This window comes from Melospiza georgiana, chromosome 18 (genome assembly GCF_028018845.1).
Source record: "Melospiza georgiana isolate bMelGeo1 chromosome 18, bMelGeo1.pri, whole genome shotgun sequence".
NCBI lineage: Eukaryota > Metazoa > Chordata > Aves > Passeriformes > Passerellidae > Melospiza > Melospiza georgiana.
The window spans coordinates 744,863-757,550 of record NC_080447.1 but is presented as its reverse complement, the minus strand read 5'-3'; the positions used below and the strand labels follow the sequence as shown (position 1 = coordinate 757,550).

At 42.4% G+C, this 12,688-nt stretch overlaps 1 protein-coding gene across 3 annotated transcripts in view; it reads right to left on the bottom strand.

Moving 5' to 3' along the window:
* LOC131091203 (transmembrane protein 132D-like) overlaps positions 1-12,688 on the bottom strand; it is a 183,933-nt gene that overhangs the window by 170,430 nt on the left and 815 nt on the right. The gene's annotated exons all lie outside the window — the stretch shown is intronic.

Here is a 12,688-nt window from a genome sequence, read left to right as displayed (position 1 = left end):
TTCATCTAAAGAGGGAAGAAATGTGTTGCTAAACACATGTGCATTAACGATGTGTTAATGCAATGTTATCTTAAAAGCAGGAAAACAATCAGCCAAGATAAGGACGTTCCTACATCACATATTCACTAATTACTACATGCTTCCATGTTTTATTTTAACTATGTGGAAACAAAAGCTATTTTAATTAAAGAGAAGGCAGCTACACAAGCTAGAGCTGGAAAGTGAAATGCCTTAAGCAGTTCTTTGGAGGACTTCACAATGTCTGACAATTCCAATCTATTAGCTACCCCTCTCTCCACAGAGATCATGATTAGCCAGCAAACTTGCCCTTTCAATTCACTCAAAGCTTCAATCTATTCCATCTGTGCTCTCTGAACCTTTCATTTCCAATAGGTTCAGGGTAATTCAGAGCAGCCAGGGAGGCTGACAAGCTCTGCCTTTCTTTCACATCCTCAGGGCTACATGCTGACACCTTCAAATGAATTTAGAAATAAATACAATATCACTGCTTTCACACAACATCGTCATTGCTTTGAATTCCATTAAGGAAGCACACAGGTGTAATTAGGAATTGGGCCATGACTCAAACAGCCACTTGCCCTCATGCTGGTCTCACCATTCCGCTGTAATGGAATAAAACCCTCCTGTGAGCTCGCAGCTGGACCCAAAGGCTGAGTGCCTTAAGAGTCCAGATGGACAGAAAAGGTAACTGTGATGCAGATCAGTGAGCATTGTAAGGGTCCTGGCACCTTACTGCACGCTCTGAGCAGCAGTGGGACCTGTGGCAGAGCTACAGCTCCCACGTGGAATGTGTCAGCTGGGAGTGATGCTGGGGGTGGGACAGAGGCAGGAAGCCCACACTGATGAGATCTGAGGAGCATTAGAGCTTAACCAGTTCAGTTCAGGAGGAACCAAGCAAGTGCTGAAGAGCTGGGCAGTGTCTGGGCGACAGGCAGGTGTGAGGGTCCCGTCCCACAGCAGTCTGTAGTGCTGAACACAGCACTGAGCGCCAAGGTCTCTGCTCTGTGGCTGCAATGGGATGTTATCAGCTGCAAAGGCAATTAGAAATACACCAAGTGATCACTGTCGAGCTTCCTTCCATCTGGCCTGGTTTCTGTGCTTGAACAACAGCTAAGGTTGAACATCACCTGGCTCTATAATCATGCTCTCTGCAAGGGAGTGAGAATGAAAAGGCCTGGCAACAGATTACTGGAGGTACAGTTAGATGTACAAACAGAAAGCATTCACTGCAGCCTATGAAGGCACTCAGCCCTTTTTCATCTGAGATCTGGTGAGCGTGTGGCCTCAGGGTGAGATTGTTCACAGTCCCATCTCTGTTGGAAAGCTTTTCTTTTTGCTCCGTTAGTTTTCCAGCAGATCAAGGAGCTCAACCACCTCAATAGGCAACTGCAGTATTACTGGAGCTGGTGCCTGCAAATAAAACCCCCAACCTCTATAAATGAGGAAAAAATATTAGTTTTCAGCTGTCTCTGTGAGCTCCCTGCATGGCTCATTACTCAACTGCAGAAATGCCAATGCCACACAGGAAAGAGATTGCAGCAGCCCCAGCTGAGGCTGACTCTGCTGTGAGCAGCTCTACCATCCATGCTCCTTTTCAGAGCAGATTCAGCCCACTAAAGAATATTATAATTTTTTTTCTGTCTCCAGCTTACAGTCTAGGTTTAAGTGAACAAAATCCAACACACAAAATACAGGAAAGTACCACTGGTCAACTAGTGCACCTGCACTATCCCTGTAAAGTGGGTTTTTTTAATTTCCAGAAAAAGGTCTGTCAGAACCATTTTCTACAGCCAAATTACAAAAATTCTGAACATTGTTTCTGTGAAGGTAGGCCTTGACTCCTGAAGGCTTATTGTTCCCAGCTGTGTTTTCACAGCGCTTAGCACAGTTTTCCCAGCAATGCAGTGTGGTTTCATGATCCCCTCTGGAGCTGCATGGCATCTCCAGGAGCACTCAATGCAGCGTTTCCCTGGCCCAGCTGATGCCTACTTGTGCAGAGCAGAAGACAAGTTCTATTGTGAGAGCTGAGAATGAAACAAAACCCTTCCCACTATCACCCTCGGCCAGCAGGTCAAGGGAACACACTCAGAGGATCTGCAAAGTGTGAGAGCTTCCATTATGCAAAGGCCAGAATGTGCAGAGAGACTTTTTACTACTGCAAAGAAGAGGTGAGAATGTCGAAGCTTGCATGCATGTGAGAATATTTTACTGCAAAGACAAATGAGTTATTTTCAACCACTGAATGCAAAGGAGTACCTGAGCATCAGTTGTTCTGATTTTTCTTTCAGGGGGGTGAAATAAAGTACAAACCATTTCACATGAGATTGTTGATAAAATTAGCAAAACTATCTTAGCTGTGGCAACTGGCATTCAGCATAAGCAAAATAAGAATTTATTTATTCCATGAAAATTTATGGTAGTTTATATTTGTATTAGTCTGAAACTTAAGTGTAAAGAAGGGATTGTGTCTTCTTCATTTAAATTAAGGGCAACTCTGAGGGCAACTCTGCAGTTTGGTAGAATACAAGTTTCATTGGATAAGATTAAGTATTTGTGTAACTGAACCCATCAGGCCTCCTGGGATGGCTGTGGTGAGGGGCTGTGCACACCCTGTGTGCCTGCAGCAGCTCACAGAGCACAGCTATTCTGATTTTCTCCAGCATGCAACTTTCACAATCCCATCTTCACTATCAGTTCTTACTCTGCAGAGTACCACCACAACACAGAGTTGGATCATTATTTCTTCTTCTTGTCTTCCAACTTCCATAAATTTCTTCTTGCTTGCCCTCAATCTTAATTTTCTGGGCTCCCAGCCTAGAGTTTCAATTATTTTCTGATAACTCATATAGGTCAGTACTAAAGTTCAATGTCATCTCTAAATCTATTATATATGGTCTGTTTTCCTCCGTGATTCCTTCTGTTCATCCCACTGATGAAAACAAGGCTTGGTATTGGAAGGAGAAGAGCAGCAGCACTGACCTATAAATAAGGGGGCAGGAGAAAGTGCAGGAATTATGAGGGACTCACTTGCTGAGTGTCTGAGAGAAACATTGATTCAGAAATTGGAGAAGAAAATGACGAGGCGCTGGAAGTGACATTTGCTAAGGCCCGGTCAGATTTAGATTGGAAGGAACACAATGATCAGCTCTTCCTAAGACAGATGTCAGAGAAGGACAAAAGATAACTGAGACTGCCACAACAATTCCACAGAGGAGGTTTTGATCGTGCCTGTTTGTAGGAAGAAGATAGAACAAGGGAGAGAATGTGTAGTTCTTGTGACAAATTGATCAAAGTGGCAGCAAACATCTGCAACAAGTCAGAAAGAGGCCCAAAAGGGAACGCTGCAGAGTCAGCACAGATGTGAGGATTACAGGGCTGCTCTTCTCAGGCGGAAAACAAACGAGAATCTACTTGTTATGAAATAAAGGATGGCTTTAGCACTTCACAGGATGAACTGAAACACTGGAAAAGCCCTCTTACACCAAGCAGCATCCTGCAGGACTCTGTCAGCATTTGGGGGGGGCTTTTCTTCATCCCTTGATCTTCACTGTCTCCCAACAACTTTACAGACAAGCTGTAGGCCATAAGTACCTAAGGGCTGGGAGAGTTAACTACCTGGGAAATGATCATCTGACCCACTGCAACTGCTGAAATCCTACAAGGAATGTCCCCCTCTGCACCTCCATCTGCATTCACTGCTCCTCACTCGGGCTGCCACAGCCCAGGGCTGGCAGCACTGAAGATAGGCTGCCAAAGTCATCCTTCTCCTCTGGAGCTGCTGAAAGGAGAACAGTTGAAGAGAATCTCCTCATGAACCATCGTTTTATTATTATTGATGCCATTTGATTATCTGATGAGACCCTATAATGCACGCGCAGACATTCTGAGCACCAAACTATAAATACAGGAACAAAGGTCTGCTATATTTAGTATTCTCCACTTACAAGCATTTCTCTTTCTTCAAGGTCTGATCCAAACCAAACTCATAATTCTGACAGGAATAGATGAAAGGATGAAAGCAGCACATGACTGCATAGAAATAGAACAAAACCAAACAAATACATGCTTCACCAGTGATTATTGTACCATTACTCTGATCTACTGCTGCTCACTTAAAGAGGCTAAATAAAAAGGCAGGCAAAGCCCCAGTTGATGCTGAGCCTTGTATTGTAAACTGCTGCAGCTGAAACAGCAGGGAGCATCTTCAGCAATATCCAAAGTTATGACAGGACAAATAGGGAAAAAAGGTAACAGCAGCAGCACACACCTGTGGAAGATCACAGATCTAAAGTATTTACCTTAGTAAGCTTTACACAAATGAATAAATAAGAATAAAGGCACTGAGATACCACTCAAAACATCAGCCTGGTGGACAGCAATGACTAAGAAGGAAATGCCACCTTCTTTGTCAAGGGAATTCACAGTGATATTTTCTTTGTGCTTTTTATAACATGAAATTGGTTCCAAGTCAGACTCCACTTAATTTAGAATGAAAGAACCTAAAGGCTAACAAACAGGATCGTGTCTAGTTCACTGTGTGTTCATACAAGTTAGCTCACAAGTCAGAAGAATCCATTTTTTTTGATTCTTTCAACTTCCACGTCCCATCAATAACACAAGGACCAGCCAAGAGTCTCTTTCACCATCTCATTACCCCCACTGCCCACCACATTCACAACTTACCCAGACTGAAGGAGCCTAAAATAAACCGCAAAGACTTGAAGGGGCAAAGGAGGAATGAAATATTTCTCAGATCTGTACCATCTGCCAAGAAACCTACTTTTTCATAAGTGGTTTGTTGCACTGGTAATACTGACATTGAAAATATTTTCTTTAATACTTTATTGACACCAAATGCAACAGAAATAAATACAAAACCATCTTTATGACATCTTCTTATAAGAGGCTTTTTATGTTCCCTATACCATGCTGCTGTTTGAAAAGGCTTAGATAGCACATTCATTGTAACATCAGGGGATGGCATCTACTCAATCCCTTAGAATATTTTAATCACACACATGCTTTCATCAGATCTTTATTTTTTCCTTACCCCACTCTTCTTTTCTATTCTTACAGGCCTCTGAGCAGCTCATGTTGTCCAGCAATCAGAATGTCACATTCCAATATTTAACACAGATGCTAGAAATTAATTATTATCATGTGGTAAAATGTACAGCAGATGCTGTAGAGCTGCAAGTAAACCAGATTCTGCTCTGAACACCTTGTATTCTGAGCAGACAAGACATTCCAAAAAAAGGGAAAGCAGGGAACTGGAGTGGTTTTTCAAAGGTTACAGAAAGCCAATGGATACCCTCACTCCTAAATCACCATCATGAACCACTACATTCCCCTGCTCTCATAAAGAAGAGAACTCTAACAAGGTAAAATGATTGCATTTTTGTAAAAGGATAATAATGCCTGACTTTAAAAAAATGGGCTGGAAAATAATGCTTTATAAGGTCATTTACAATAATAAACCAGTACTATTAGAAGGCCACTCCAAGCTATCAGTCATTTTCCCACTTCAGAGCCTATCAAACAGAGATATTTCTGCTCCACAAAATATCAAACAGCATGAAATCCTCAATTTTGTGGGAGATGCCAATGTTCGTGTGTGGCTTGTCTGAAGAGATTTTGTTTATTTTTAAAAACACTGAGCATGCTGCCAGGGCTGTAGTACAGGCTGGCTCAGTGGAAACCCATTAAAACCACTTTGCTGGGCAGATGGTGTCAGAGAGTCAGGAGCACAGAACAGAATCCCACTGTGCACAAGTGTTCAGTATGCAAGAAATCATCTCCTATCAGACAGTGCTGCAGGGGACACAGGCAGCCACAGAGGAGAGCCGAGCACAGCAAAGGCAGGGGAGGCTCACAACCCAGAAATGTGGAAAAGGACATGGAACAAGGGAGCATCAACTGCAGAACCTTTCTGGCCCCTTCTCATATGTTCCTTCCAGAGAAGGAAGGACAGGTGTGCTCAGTGTTTTCAGTGGCTAATTCTGCAGGTGAGCACAGCACCTAACAAACCCTGGGTTAAACAGATCCTGAACAGAACACACACAGGGAAAATGGGTGTAAAACTATTCCCTGTACTCTGCACCACGTTTGGCACTGAAGCTGCAGTGCGTGGGCACTTTCCTCTGCTGGGCACAATCAGCTGCTTGGTGCTGCCCCAAGTCCTGCATTGAGAACCACATAAAGAGATCCTTCTTCATCTTCAGAGCTACAGACCTGTGACCCTGAGCAAACTAGATCCTATTCTTATGTCTGAGAACAAGGTAAGGATGACAGGAGTGTAACTGCAGGTACATGGTGTATTTACAGATTTATCACACTGCAAAGTTTTGCAGAGCTGAATAGTTCTTTCAACAGTAGCTCAAAACACAATCTACAGAAACAACATCAAGCAGGAAAACCTGACAATATACCCAGTGGTGACAGCAAAGTAGGAAGTTAAATGTAGGAATCTGACACACACAGACAAGAAAGATAACTACCCCATGTGTACCAGCAAATCAAAATTAACCAAGCAAGGCTGATTACATTAGGACAGAGTTGCAACGCTAAAGGATAAATACAGATATTGCAACTATAAGCAGATGCAAATCACCATTATTTTCATGAAGACAAGCAGAATGAGTCACCATGGCTCAGCAGAAAATGGAGGATACAATTATGTGCTAATCCAGAATCTTTAGTACGGGAGTGCTCTGAACACTAAATGGGATTGCTTCTTCCCTACATTGTGGATTAGGTCAATATTCAGAGACACTACTAGTTACCTGTGCCAGCTTTGGGTTCCTCCTCTTGCACAATCAATTTACATAATGTTTACTGAAAACATAAAACTACACTTTTAAAAATATAAATAAAAAGCAAGTGATGTTGAAGGCCCACAAAATTCAAGGTTTTGAGACCATTCAGCATTAGATGACACTGCACTCTGTGACTTGGAGGATTTTTTTAGCATGCAGGACATGCAGAGTCATCTGTGTGATTATCTGGACATCTGCCTTGCTCCTCAGCAAGAGATCTGCAGACTGTCTGCTCAACAGTCTGCCTCTCTTGAAAGCAAACACTTCAAAGGACAAGATGTGGAGCATCCTGGTGCAGCTGGAGAGGAGCTCCTGTTGCTCCTTAGTCCATCTCAAAGCTGTGTCCCCCAAGGGTAAAGAGTGTGTTGACATCTTTCCACACCTCTGCTTGTGGTGCTTGTTATTATTACCCCTGCTGCCTTTTTATGCATACCCAGCTAACTGATTGCCTCTGTTGTTTTTATAAGAGCTACCTTATTCAATATCCTTCCCCTTCCCACAGTTTAGAATCTACGTGGTCATTTTCAGATGTGGGTCTGTTTTGCTTACGAACCATTACCATAGTCAATTTCTCAGACACTTCTACCAAAACATCCTTGTAGCAAAGTCTTTATTTGCAAATAAAACCCCAAATAACTAAACAAACCAATTCAAAGTAACTTTAAAACCAGAGCCAGATGGGCCTGAGAGAAGGTGAAGTGACTACAGGAGGAGGAAAGAAGCCTTCTGTTTTGTAAATCCAGGAAAATATGGCAACATTGATGACTCTCCTACCAACCTTTTATACACTGCTTGTACAAGAAACCAAAGTGCATTTTGCTGAGCCACTTCCAGGGAGACAATGGTCTGCAGCACAGAAAACTCCCTCAAGGATTCTCTCCTGATGAGAAAAGCCCAGCGGCGAGGGTGTGAGAACAAACAAGCGTTCTCTGTGTGCAGAGCGGAAGCTCTGAGGCAGTTAATTGACCCCAGAGTGCAGATGCCATAAGTGACTGGCAGGGTTCTCCTGCTCAGTGGTGATTTAAACAGCCTCTGCTGCACTGGATCACAAACACTCAGCAGTGCCTGTGGCTGGAGCACACAGGCAACACCACACTGCCCACAGCAACACTTCCGAGTAACCACAGCTAGTCTCACTACACTGGTTTTTCTCTTTCAAGGAAAAAAGCCATCTGACCTCCCAAAAGAAATGCAGAGCATCTTACACAGTGCCCTGGTTTTGGTATTGTCACAAAGGTCTTTGTTTACAAGCAGGCACAAACTGGGATGCAGTCTGAAAGCAGCCTTGTTACTTCCATTTCCTCCCCTCGGTTTTTTCTCCCTTGCACGCAGAAGGTTTCTGGCACTGGTTTCACAACACTGCTCAGATGTTCTATGAATCACCACCGGTGTGTGGGCTACAGGCTGAAAAATACCACTGCAGAAAACTCTGTCTAGTCTGAATTGAAGCCTGCTGAAGGCACTGAAACGCCGACTGACTGCAGTGGGCTCAACAGCAGGGTGTAACTCCTTCCATCGCAGAGCCCTGAGTTACAGCCTCCCCTGGGTCCAGTTTAGGCACAGGACTAAAGCAAGAAAAGGAAGTTTGCATTGGTACCACTCAGGCTGTGCTTTGGAAGATGAACAGTTTCAATCCCTTGGCTCTGTGGGACCATCAGACCAACACCTTACACCAGAATTAAGTCTATTCAATAAAAGAAGAAATAAGGGAAATGAAAGGGCCAATCCTCATTCTGCAGTGAACTGTACCCACATTTCAACCCCGGGGCAAAGTAGCCTAAGATCCTCAAATATGTACTTTAAACTGCTCATGATAATTAGTGTTATCTACATGTCTCGGACCTACTTAAAATCCACTTCATTTGGAGCTGCCATTAATAATGCAGCAGGCAATACTACAAAGACTGGTGAAAATCAAGTAATTTAATGTACCACTTTATAAACCAAACTTGTGATGAATCTCAGCTGCCTCTTCAGCTTCCCTGCAATCAATCTGTCTGCAGTCATGTTTATGTATCCTAGGACCCGTGATAGACTGCCACTAGACTTGGCATCCACAACCACCTCAGGAGCTTGATTTAATGTGAATGCAGCATGAAAAATCAGATTATCTTTTGATTCTCTCCTTTATTAAATAAAACTGATCTTTATTGAATAAAGCTGCTTTTATTAATATCTAAAACATTGGTTGGTGTCACAGAGCCTGCCTGTCCTAAGGAACTAATAAAAGAAAAGACAGAAGTAAAAAATGAGAACATTACAGGGAAATATTAGAAACCAAATCACATTAAGCCAGTATTGCAGCTGACAAATAAAACACGGGTCTAGCTGTGGAATTTTTTGTTCAGTCTGAATTTATTATTTTTACTGAAAGAAAAGGAATCAGAATAGAGTTTTTCCCACAAATACTCTGTGGCAAGAAACAGCAAGAGTGAAAAAGTGGAAATGGTGTTCCCTTTCCCTTTTAGTGTATCAAACAACTTCAAGTTCAATGCAGCTGGGACAAAGCACAAAAACTCTGGGTTTAAGGAAACTTCTTGAACTTTAAGCTGGAAAGATTTAATTTAGTTTGGGGGTTTTACAGAAAACTTTTGGGGTTTTTGGCCATAAGCAGAGCTCACAGGAAAAGCTCCTACTGACCACACGTGTACTTCCGCTCACGTGAAAGCAGCAAGCACCTCATTTCCCATCCAGACCAACTGCACAGCTGGTGCTGATGCCAGGAATGGGTCTGTCCACAAGAAATACCAGCACTGTTACTTTGAGAAGAAGAATGTGTCCCTCATCATCACAATCACAATCAGTCAACATGAACTGTAATTCAACCCTGAACTCTTGTCTAGCCACCACCAAGAAGGACTGGAAAAAAATACATCTCATAAATCAAACAATCTTTGATTTTAATCCCATATACAGAATTATAACCCATTACTAATATACTACCACTTTTCTAGAGGAATGAACCAAAACTAGACATTTGGGGGTTTGGTTTCCTTGTTTTCCCACACTCACTTTGCTGTAACAGGAGATCTGCATCACTGCACATGTGCTCTGCACATCTCTAGCTATGGGGAACACCCTGAGGGGATACAAGGAAATCCTGCCTAATACACATGCCAAGCCTCCATTTCAATTAAATTGAGAGAAAAAGAAAATCAAACCAGCAGCTCCATGGCCTGAAATATCATTAGAGAGCATCTTGCAGGAAGATTTCTGCCCAGGATGACACAGAAGAAATGCTGGCAAAATGCTCAGCAGAAGACAAGCAGAACAAGCCACTAAAATGTTCACTTGGTTTTTACTGTCAACTTAAACTTGAAATTTGAAATCAATGAAATCGGGTTTTATATGGAGGCATTCATCATGAAAAAGGCTCCTCGATCTTTAGTTTCACAATATACACCCCAAAAGTGTTTGGCATCTTATGGGAGATGCTGGTTTTATTCTAGACTTAAGCCAGGCATGGAACCTGGAGCTCAAATAAAGTATTGAAGTTCCTATTGTACTCCAGTGGAGCTGATGAATTTCCATTTAAGCAAGAGAACAAAACACCCACATTATTGTGCCTGTTGCATATAGTCTGTTTTCATTAACATCAGCTGGACCTGGTTATTTTTTGACTGAAGACTTCACAAGAACTTCTTCCCACCTTTGACAGCAAACACTGAACTGACCGAGGGCCAGCACTGGCCCCCTAGGACTGACTCAGGAAAACTGTGCTGAGGACAAAGCTGTGAACTGCAGTTCCAGAGCATGATCACCTCTGCCCTGACACATCCACCTTCTGTGAGACTGACAGTGCATTAACACACGTGGATTCTGTCATCACTGACAAGATGGCCTGAGAGGATCTTTAGCTCATTATTGAAAACAACATTTCATTTCTCAGGCTGGAGCTCTGCATTTTACAAGATAAAAGCAAAGCAAAATCACAATAGTATTCTCAAGTCTTCAACATTATTACCTGAAAGATTTGGAAACGGTGCAGTACAAGGTGTGTTGCCATGGTTCTGAGTAATAAGCAGCAGCGCTATACACAATAGACAGCTGATTGCTGTTGCATGTTAAAAGCTTTTGTATCTCCTTAGGAAAACTTTGTCATCGTGTCATAAATGAGAGAGTTTTTCTATTAGCAGCAGAAAAGCATCAAAGAAACATGCCCTGTAGTAGTAATCATGCCTGATGTGTTTTTTGTCTGTTCATCTTACTGCGTGGAGGGGGTGGGAATCAACCTTTTACACTGTGAAGTTCATACTATAAATCTCTGGAACACTCTGGTCTTTCCAGTGTGTTAAGGCATAGCAGTGCAGATGGAGCCTGTCACCAAAGAGAAAATAAACAATTGCATTAAGGACAGATATCTGTGTCACTGAACAGCAGAGCCCTGGCACTACCACAGCAGTGGTGTCTTGGAAACCCGAGGTGCAAGATCCACAGCACAGCTAACGCCAGTGCTTCTGCTGGGATCTCCTCATCTCAGGTTTCATGGAATCACACAATTCTTTAGGCTGGAAAGCCCCCAGAACCATCGAATGCCCTTGCTAAGCCAGCACCGCCCCGTTCAGCCCGGACCACATCCCCAGGCACCCCATCTACAGCCCCTTAAATCCCTCCAGGCATGGGGACTCCACCACTTCCCTGGGCAGCTGTGCCAGGGCTTGACAGCCCCTTTGGAGAAGCAATTTCTCCTAATACGTCTTTCAAAAGGGATGCAAGTAACATTTCAGAATGAAATCACATATGAATGCTATAATTGCTGAGTTGGCAATAAAAGAAATGCTGTATTTGTAAAACTGAAATGCCATTTATTCCCACCCTGGAATAAACTGCAATCTCAGTCCAACATTATGTGAATACAGTGTTAGGGCAGCAAACTCAAACACAGCAAAAGCCAGGGAATGAAATGAAGTTCATACTCTTACTGCACTGTGAGCCTATCCAAAGTACTGATGATATTGCTTATAACAAAATACATCATTTACAGCCTGGCTGGGCAATCACAAGCTACTGGTGTGCAATGTGAATGAAGCAATCTCTTGAAAAGACTCTGAATTCTAATCCCTGCTGCTAATGCATTTCCAATTGCAACCTTAGAACAGGACTTACGTAGGCACTGCATTTAGGAACATTTGAGAAGACTTATAATTTTGTTCCTTTCTTTCTTTACCTGTTCTAAGGAAAAAAGGAGGAGAATGGAATTTGATACAGGGAAGCATCACAGAAATAGAGAGCTAGGTATTCTGCCTTCCGTCAGTAAGTTCAGTAAGTTCATTAGTTTTTACTAAACTGATTAGTAAAAATAACTCACTTAATGAAAAAGTGCTGATCTCTGGAAGTGTAAAAGGGCATTAAGAATAAGTAACATATTTTTTATAGGGATATTTATAAGCAGGACTCTTTACCAGTATGTTTGCAGAATCACAGATTAAATGCATATGCTTTGATTCCCCTCTGAAGACTAAACCACATGAAAACTTTGTTTTCCTGCCAAAATATAACTGCTGATGCACAGTATCTGCTCAGTAGATATGTATACTTCTCCTAATTTATATTTCACGGGAATGCTCAGAATCATCTAAATTAAGTATTGCAAAAAGTGCATTCACCTTTTGGCTGATGCCCTCGATGGAAACTTTTAAGTTCCGAGGAAGCTTTAAATGCACACAAAAATATGTGCACTGCCTGTGTGTTGGTTTTCTGATTTGAACTGTAAACAAGCTCGAGAGCTCCAAGAAAGAATCACTGAGTTGTGTGAAGTCATGCCATCAGGACATTCCAACTCTGTTCAGCATGCAGGATATCAGACACCTGCTACAGCATCTCATCAAAGCTTTGAAATGTTTCACTGTGTA